The 9,168-nt window shown below is 43.5% G+C and overlaps 1 protein-coding gene across 1 annotated transcript in view; it reads left to right on the top strand.

Annotated features, from left to right (window-relative positions):
- The first annotated feature begins 2,205 nt into the window (after nt 1–2,205).
- Nucleotides 2,206–9,168, top strand: part of TAB3 (TGF-beta activated kinase 1 (MAP3K7) binding protein 3) — a 105,384-nt gene continuing 98,421 nt past the window's right edge. Inside the window, exon 1 of the mRNA XM_068533702.1 lies at nt 2,206–2,495. The gene's annotated coding sequence lies outside the window, so the exon portion shown is untranslated. The remainder of the gene's footprint in view (nt 2,496–9,168) is intronic.

Genomic DNA, 9,168 nt, shown 5'->3' with positions numbered 1-9,168 from the left:
ATCCAGAGAGGACAAAGCTATCTTATGATTGTACCTGTAAAGCAATAATTTGCCCACCTCCATTCCCACCCTCTTAGTCCCTAGAGGAGAAGAAACTGTGGTTAGCAAAACAGGGGAGGAGAAATAGAAGCCCAAGAAACAGAAAGATAAGGGTTATACCTGCTTCCTTGACTTCAAGCTCCTCACTGGGGGCAGGACCCAATTGGGCGAGGGAAGAAATAATTTTAAGTCAAGATCTGAGTTTTGATTATTTTATGGGGTTGCTGGTTGTCCTCCCAACCTTTTTTCCAAAGTCATAGAATGTTTAGCTAGGGACAAGACTGCTTAGAATGAGACCCCATTTCCCAGTCTACCCTGCAGGTAGATACAGTAATATGATTAAGTGATGTTAACAACCATGGATAGTGCCCTTAAAGAAAATGGGTAGGCCTGCCTTTTCCTAATGACTGCAATGTCATGTGGTGCTGAGCCATTCTGGACCAAATGTACTAGGATGGCAATCTAGGGATGGCGGAGCAAGAAGACAGAAGGAGACTAACTCCTGCTCACTTTGTGGCTAGAGCTGTTGTTCCACTTTTGCCATGTAATAAGCAAAAGTCTCAGTGCCACACTACAATACACATTTATTGCTCACTCATGGTTTTGTGAGTTGGCTGGGGCAGCTCTGTTTGGTACGAAACCCTGAACTTGAAGCAGGTTTTCCACAAATGTTTTGACACACTGGTTCCCACTATGCGTGGGTGTGTGACAGGAGCGAATGGCTCCCTTTCTGACCACATCCAGCTTCTAAAATGAGTGGTTCTCAACACTGGAGCTGCTCTGCTTCAGAATGTGGGCCAGGTTCAGCTCTGCTTTATGTGTCTCATTCTCATTCCCAGGCTGCAGGGAGACTGGAAGCTCTCAGGACAGTGGCAGTTCCTTCCCATAGCAGCAGTTGGATGCAGTTTGCAGTTTTCCCCACACTTGCAGACACAGCATCTGGAGCCTCCCTCGGAGACACCAGCATCGGCAGATGCTGCTTCCTCCGCAGAGGTCTGAGTTTCAGCTCCACAAGGCCCCTGGTCTAAATATCTAAATTGTAATGACTGTAATAATCCCAACTGCTTTCCTTGGTTCCACTAGTTCTAGGCATAGTAGCTGCTTCCTGCAGTTGCTACCTCAACAGTATGTTAAGGGTTCTCTTCTTGCCTTTTTGGTTATATAATTATCAATTCTTTATATTAAATTCTCTCCGTGAAAATACTGGGGGTGGTTTGTTTCCTGACATCACCCCGACTGATTCACTGGACTAAATCCCATGACTGTGAGACTCCCCTCAAGAATTTTCTCTTTGATAGAGTATTTCATGACACCCCGCCTCCAATATCTGTCACTCCTCTCTGTACTCACTTCTATCACAGAATTCACTGTACTGAACTGTCATCATTGTTTTTTTCTCACCCATCTCCATCCTAGGCCAACAGATCCCTGAGGTCAGAGCACATCTGTTTCCTCAGTACCTGGCACATAGGAAACTCTGAAAAACAGAGAGTTTGAATGAATGAATAAATGAATGAGCGAGGAAAAATAAATCAGCAGCAGAAGCAGCTATTTTAGTATGAGATTTGGAAGGCTCATGTAGTGCCAAAATGAAAGAGAAAGTTAGCTGGTGATGTGAGAAACAGAAGGGCTGTGGTTGCATACAGCAAGCGAACCGACAACAGGATGAAGGGGCAGCTGAGGCTTTGCAAAGAATACTCGGTGACGGAGAGTAGGGAGAGGAAGGGGTTGGAGGACTCCCGGAGACGCCAAAGTGTGTAGGCTGTCCGTGCTCTGGAAGGATGACCAAGCCTTACGGGACGTCTCTCACTTCGCCTCCGGGTCCCGCCCAATCCTTTCCCTGGTTTCGGTCCTGGTTGCTCCGCCCCCTCCTTCTCCGCCCCGCGCTTCCAGAGGAAACAGGTAAAACACGGAGAACTGGGTCCTATTTCAGGGGCTGTTCTGGGCATGCGTCCTCGTCCTTCCGCGCGCAGGCGCAATAACTTTCGCCTGGTGCTGCACGTTTCCGATATGGGGTAGCGTTTGCTGTGAAGTCAGCTTAGGTTACCCTCATTGACCGCCTTTCCTGTGGGTCCCCGCCCCCTCGTGGCTGTGGGGAAAGCTTCGCGAGATCGCCATCGGCAGTCCCCCGGCGGCGCCATCTTTGTGCCTGGCGAGCGACGGCGCTCGACGCGAACCCTGAAGCCGGAGGTTCGCTTGCCAAGCTCTCGCCGAGACCGGATCCAGGAAACACGAGGCGGGTCTCGGTGGGAGGGACGCATTGAAGGAGGAGGGAGGAAAGGGGGCGGCGGCGGCGGCGGCTGCTCCTCCTCTCACCGGACCCGGGCCCCGCGCAGCGCGCACCCAAGGGGGGCGTCGGGCGGAGAAGCGGCGCCGGGGCCGGACCCCCCGTGGGAGCTGGCGACTGGCGTGAGGGCAAGGCGGCGGCAGCGGCGGACGGGGAGCAGCGGCTGCGGGTGAGTGTCCGCGAGGAGGCCCGGCACCTGCCCGAGCCGGGACGTCGGGGGTGGCCCTGGGGTCGCCCCGGTGACCCCTCTCCCGGGCGCTGGGCGTGTGCTGGTCTGCGGGTGTCCCGAGGGCTCGTCTCGGCCTGGGGTTGCGGCGGACTCCGGGAACTGCGGGGTTGCCGGAGGTTTGCGCAGGGCCTGGCGCGCCCGCGCCCTCCCGGGACGCCCCTGGAGGCCGAGGAGAGAGGGAGTGGCCGGGGGCCTGGGTTGGCCTTCGCCCCCCGAGCCGAGAGGGATGATGTCCTTCCTCGCCGGACCCTGGGCATTGCAAGCAGTGAACCTCTGTGGACTGGTTTCAAGCCCCAGCAAAGCGTTTGGGAATGAAGACTAGCAGCACCAAGGTTGGGGTTGTCGAGGGTGTTGAGAGATCTGGGGACGGTCAGTAGTGATAGTAGTAATTGTTCTGAAAGAGGTTTACAAATGATTGTTGGCAGGTGTGGAGTAAGGAGAAAATACTGTCGACGTTCATTTAAAGAAGATCACACAAGCAGTCCTCTGAGGTCCAACAACAGATTAGAGTTATTCCCAGTTGGAATTCTATAATTTAGTGCTGTGTGCCGGCTTATTAAGGTGCCTAAAAGCAGGATTTGGGGGGATGGGATGAGGGACAAGGTGGGTTATAAAGTAAGCTGCATATAAAGTCAGAAGTTCATACCGTTGATGCAAAGCATTTATGTCCTTATTGAAACGTAATTTATTTAAATTGCTTAAGAAAACTTGTCACCTTTGGTCCAGACGGGGCTTATCAATTCCATGTTCATCAGCAATGTTTGTCAGCCAGACAACAATTTTGGCATGTGAGGTATTTATTTCTGCTTTGTAAAAGAACAAGAGTGAATGGGAAAGAAAAGCAATTTGACAAACTTAGCTTCTTTTCCACACTTTAGTGAAGGTAAATATTACATATGTATTTGACCGAACGTGATAATCTGTGTTCTGTCACTCTGAATTTTCTTCCACATGTTTCTTTGACACACTGTCAACACACTCTGTACAGTTTGTGTTGGAGCAAAGGGAGCTAACATTGAGTATTCAGGCACTGGGCTTGGTGGGTTATGTATGTTTGCATTTAATCCTCATAGCTACCCTGTGCTAAAGATGTTATCTTTGTTGTACAGATAAACACTAACCTCCAGTATTTTTCAGTAACTTTTCTGAGTAGGTCATATAGCTGGTAAATTGTGGAGCTAGAACTCAAACTCAGGTGTGTCTGCTTCTAGAATATGTGATTTTTCTACTATACTCTGCATAAGTGTATGTGCTGATTAATATACATTTTATGAAAATGGAAATTTTTGTTACAAAGAAACCTTTCAATTCTGTTGGTAATCTTAAAAGCTTTCTGTGTCCGTGGCTGAAGATAATCTCATTTTTTTTTCTTTGCAGATTTTTCCATTTTCTAGCCAGAGGTTAACATTTTAGCAGAAGTCTGCTGATTAGTGAGGATTCCTAGTAGTCGGTAGTGACCTATCTGAAATTCAAATGTTTTCAGTATCTTTGCCTTCAGTTTCAGCATGCCCAAGATACTTCAAAGATCGGATATCTTGTTTATTCTGGTCCTGAGTAGCTTTTCAAATTATATTACTAAAATAAAATATGAACTGTTTATAAGGATTTGAATTTGCTTTATCATAAGTTGGAGGTTTACGCACACATACCCACCCACCCACCTTCTCCAGCAAGTGAAGTACTTGATAGCAGATGTTTTTCTTCTCTTTAATTTAGTACAGAGGTTTTGGACCCAGTTTGTGGTTTGCAGAAAATACAGCAGCTGTTCTGGGATCCAGCATAATCTTTTATGGGGCTAGGGAGTGAAAGACCTGAGACGCTGGTGAAACAGTAGAAACATCTTCCCAGTGCATGGTCATTGGTCACTTTTGTCCCCCACTGGTCTCTGCTCTTGCATCTTTGACTTGATGCTGAACTTGCCTACCTGGCCATTATCTCTGCTCAAGAGAGAGTTCAACTGGAAGAGTAGCCGCTGAAAGCTGAAATTAAAAAAAAAAACAGAATGCTAAGTGCTGGCACTCATCCTCTACCAGGTCATTTGGTTAGGTTTACCTGTCGAATTAATTATCCCTGGCTGGAAGTTCTGGAAACATGGGCATAAGAGGCCGGAAGAAAAAAAAGTCCTGTGCTCCTCAGGACGCATCTGCTTATGTTTTATGGAGTTTGGAGCTTTGCTTGAAATATAATATCTTGAAGTCCTCATGGGCGATGTTTGGTAATGAAAGAGCAAGTTTTTCATAATAGTTATACTCCCAAGAAAGGGTTAAATATATTCCTTACTTGTGAAGGTAATTACCGTATTTGGGCTACTGAGGCGAAAAAATCAACAAATGATAATGTAACTGAGTGCTCACCAAGTAAATAAAAAAGCCTTTTTGAAATGATTTATATTGCCACTATATAAAGAAAAGACACCAGGAGATTGTCTCATGTATTTAGAAGTTTATTTTCATACCTTCCTTATAATAAGCCTCAGTTTATTACCATGACCACAAATATTCATTTGTCTAAAAGTGAAATGGTCCTATGAAATTTTTGAGACTGTCAAAATGAATTAATCCTAAACATTTAAGAACATTTATTATAGTTTAATTTATTGGCAGTTCTATTAATTTATTTGTCTGACCCTCTAACATCCCACTTCTCTCCTGCTTCAAATTTCTCTCCTTCCTTTCCTTCCTCTCTTTCTGATGCTGTTCCTGCTGGTATCTGGAGCTTTCCATTAGTTCTCAATTGACACTGAAGTCTTCGGCAGAATGAATGATGACAAGGAGGGCAAGGAAACGACTCTGAGTCCACTCCCCTTCTCCAAACCCGTGTGCTCTAGGAGGTCAAGAGGGACCCGGACAAGAGCCCTTTACCCACTCCATTCTTTCTTGCAAAGGAGAATGAGAGTAGCCGAGAGAGGGAGACAGTGTCAAGACCCTTGCCACGGTTTCTTTTCCTTCTCTCTCTGAAGCGAAGCATTAAGGAGGAAAGTTTGTAAAAGCACATCTGCTGCAGGAGTAGCCACTTCCCTCATTGTCTTCTGCAGCCCACCCCGACCCTCACACACTTTTTCCTTGCTCCTTTTAGCTGCCATCCCACCCTTCATCCTTTGTTCCCAAGTAGGTCGTGCCTTCCTCATCCCAGGATCTCCTTCCACTACAGCTCTGCCTTTTTGTCCTTCTAACTCTGAAGCCTGATACACTGTCGACTGCCCTCTTTCATGCCTTTCCTCCTCCTTGGCCTTGATCATGGAAGCCTAGGCCTGTGGTCCTAGGGGAGCTGACTCCCAGTTAGAGGAGGGAAGAATTCTTTTTTACTTCCAAGGCTTAGTGGGGCAGGGATATTCTTTTATTCTAAGTTGGCTGTTAAATGGGTTTTCCCATAGAAACATTGCCCATGCAGGTTCGGTATTTTATTATACCTGTAACCTTATGGGTGTTTAAGCTTTAGTGGACTAGCTTGGAAACCTGGCACCTTAGATCTTTGTTTCCTGGGAAGGCAAGTTCTGAGGTTCAAGTAGGTGATTGAAAAAAACAGCTTGTGCTCCAGAAGTTGTTAGGGGTTGCATGCTTTTTGTTAATTACTCATGGGATGGTAGGGAGCACAGGTTAAGCTCTCCAAAGTGATCTGTTATGTGGATCAGGTGGCTCTTCTGGGAGATAAACTGTTAGTCTTTTTAGATGGTCAGTGGAGAATTTCTGAATTTAGGCACGTGTTTTGAAATACAATTGAAGTTCAGTCTATCCCAGGTTAATGTTTGTGGTGAAAGTTTGTCCTTAGAGCAGATGTTACAGTGTTGTGGAAAAAACAGAATTTTTCTTTGTCATAAAAGGGATATGTTGTTCCCGCTATTTCTTGCTGCTGTTCTAAAACTTTTCAAGGGTATTGGAACTCTTGCAGTTATTTTACCCAAGTTTACTTAGTGGTAAACATGGACAGTGTTCTTTTTTTAATCAAAAGATTTTAAAGTAAAGTTTTATTAGTTTGTTGCTGAAGTTGCATGCTGTTACCACCGTTTGTATGGTTCAAACAATTGAGGGATTTCAAAGTGATAAAAGCAAAGCAAAATACATTTAGAATTTGTTATCCATAAATGTGTTCAGTCTTAGCTTGGTTGAAGGACATATTTCTAATAAAAGGCGAGATGGGACCTTTTTTTCTTTGTCCCCAAACCAATCTTGTTTTCAAAATGAATTTGAGTTAAGTACTGTTTATTTTAAGAGTTTACTAGATTATTTAATTACACACAGATTGCAGTGGTTAAAAATAAAATCTCTAGGGGTAAAATGCTCAAATGTTCAGATCTTACTTTTGACACTAACTAGCTCTGTGATCTTGGGCAAGTTGCTTAATCTCTGACCTGTTTCCTCATTTTTGAAATTGGGATAGTGTAATATCTACCTCACAGGATTTTCATGAGGATTAAATGAGCCAGAGGATGTACAGTATTTAGAACATGCCTAGCAATGGTAAATGCTCAAAAAGAGTTAGTTCTTCTTGCTATTATTATTACTTTGTCATCATCATTATTACTGCTGCTATTACTACTTTAGCTACCTTCTGATATAACACCCCTTCTGTTCTGGGTGTGTGTTTGTGTGTGTGTAAGATATATTTATTTATTTGTTAATAATTTTTAAATGCAAAGCTTAGGGGGGGCCAGGGAGAGCAGTATATTCATTGCTGGATACAACCAAAATTGGCCATAGTGCAGGAAATTCATAAAATATTAAACTAATTTTTTTCAGTAACACCATTTCTATTATGTTAGGTATAAGGAACTGTGCCACCTTGACGTTATGAGCAAAACTGGATTATTTTAGTAATCGTAATCTTTATTAAAATTTGTTTAACTATAAGGCCAGAGTCTGTGTAGACAGAGCCTTAATTTCTAAATGGTTCATTTATAAGACTTTCTTTTAGGAAGTCAGCACCATTTTCCCACAGAAATAATGTCACATATGGCATTTAGATTCCCAGGCCAGCCCAGCATATCTGAATTTGAAGACTGATAGTACTATAAAAACTAACTTCTACGTATAACAGTGTCTCAACAAGAATATGCACTGAGTGCATCAGGTACTGAAAGATTATGAACACAATCTTGAAGATGGCGTGGTGGGGTCACATTCCTTCACGATTCCAGCAAGAACTCCCAAGCCTTGGGCAGAGGGCTTTCTTCTGGTGGAGGCTAAGGACAGGGTAAGTAGTGGGACCTGGTCTCTAGAAGGCAGGAGCTTTTTCCTGGCTTGGCTCCTCAGAAAGCTGTGTAGTGTAGTGGTTGCCCTCAGTCTCTGTTCCATCACTTACAGAACTTCTCATATGTAAAATGTAGATATAAGTACTGCCTATTTTACAAGGTTCTTGGGAGGATTAAATGTGTTAATATATATAAAGCAGTTAAAACGGTACCTGGCCCATTGGTGAGTGCATGAGAAATGTTATATATATATTATTAAGCTTTACTGTTTTAGGACTGCTAGAATACCCCTCTCTACTTGGCTGTCCACTGCCCATATCTGTTGTACTTAATATTTATTTATTTATTTATTTGTTTGTTTATTTATTTGGCTGCGCCGGGTCTTAGTTGCAGCATGCGGGATCTTTAGTTGCGGCATGTGGGATCTAGTTCCCCGACCGGGGATCGAACCCGGGCCCCCTGAATTGGGAGCGCAGGGTCTTAGCCACTGGACCAATAGAGGGAAGTCCCTCTTTTGTACTTAAAAAGGATTATTCTCTTCCCTTTCCACTGAGAAATAGTTTCATAGCTTTTCATTTTCATCCCTGCCTAAAGTAAGCATCTTTTTTTGTATGTGTGTTTGTGGCTTTTCTGGGTTCCTTCTGGGAACCTCTCCTCATCCCCTTTTTAGGCTTTGTAGGGATGTGGAGACAACATTGCTTGAAGATACTGACTGTGGACATGTGATTGGGTCAGAATTGAGGTGCAAACTTTTGACTTTTGGTAATTCTCGCTGAGTTATTTTTTTAAAAATAGGCAAAAATAGTACAGAATTCCATATACCTTTCATCCAGGTATACGTAGTGATGGTACATTTGTCAAAACTAAGACACTAACATTGGTATATTATTATTAGCTAATAAACTGATTTTATTTGATTTCACTAGTTTTCCCACTAATGTCCTTTTCTGTTTTAGGATCCATTCGAGGGTGCCATGTTGCATTTAGTTGTTAGGTCATTTTTAATCTTTAGTGAATAAGTTTCTGTGGCCATAAAACCATTTTCTGATGTAAGCTTTCTGCAGGTCCTCAAAAGGCCAGGTGTTTCCCCTGGGGTTGGCAAGTTCAGGGATTCATCTTGGCACTGAACTTTATAGTTTGAAATAAGAGGAGTCCTATGATAGAGGAAAGAATGCTATGGTGTTAGGGTGGAGACTAAAGCATTTTTATAATTTAAAAATATGTTGGACTAAATGGGTTTTATGTACTGTTCACTTTTGGTGGATTTAGCTTCAGAATGACAAGACATTCTTTTTAAAATGTTAAAGATACATAAAAAGCATACTTCATATTGGCTGTAGAAGCTAACTGGAATGAATTGCAGAAAGTACTTATAATTTTGATTGAGAAATTAATATTAAGTTAGTACAATAATTTGTTACTAAT

The sequence above is a fragment of the Eschrichtius robustus genome, chromosome X, assembly GCF_028021215.1.
Source record: "Eschrichtius robustus isolate mEscRob2 chromosome X, mEscRob2.pri, whole genome shotgun sequence".
NCBI classification, from domain to species: domain Eukaryota; kingdom Metazoa; phylum Chordata; class Mammalia; order Artiodactyla; family Eschrichtiidae; genus Eschrichtius; species Eschrichtius robustus.
Note: the sequence above shows the minus strand (reverse complement) of the source record. Positions and strands in the feature narration are given on the sequence as shown.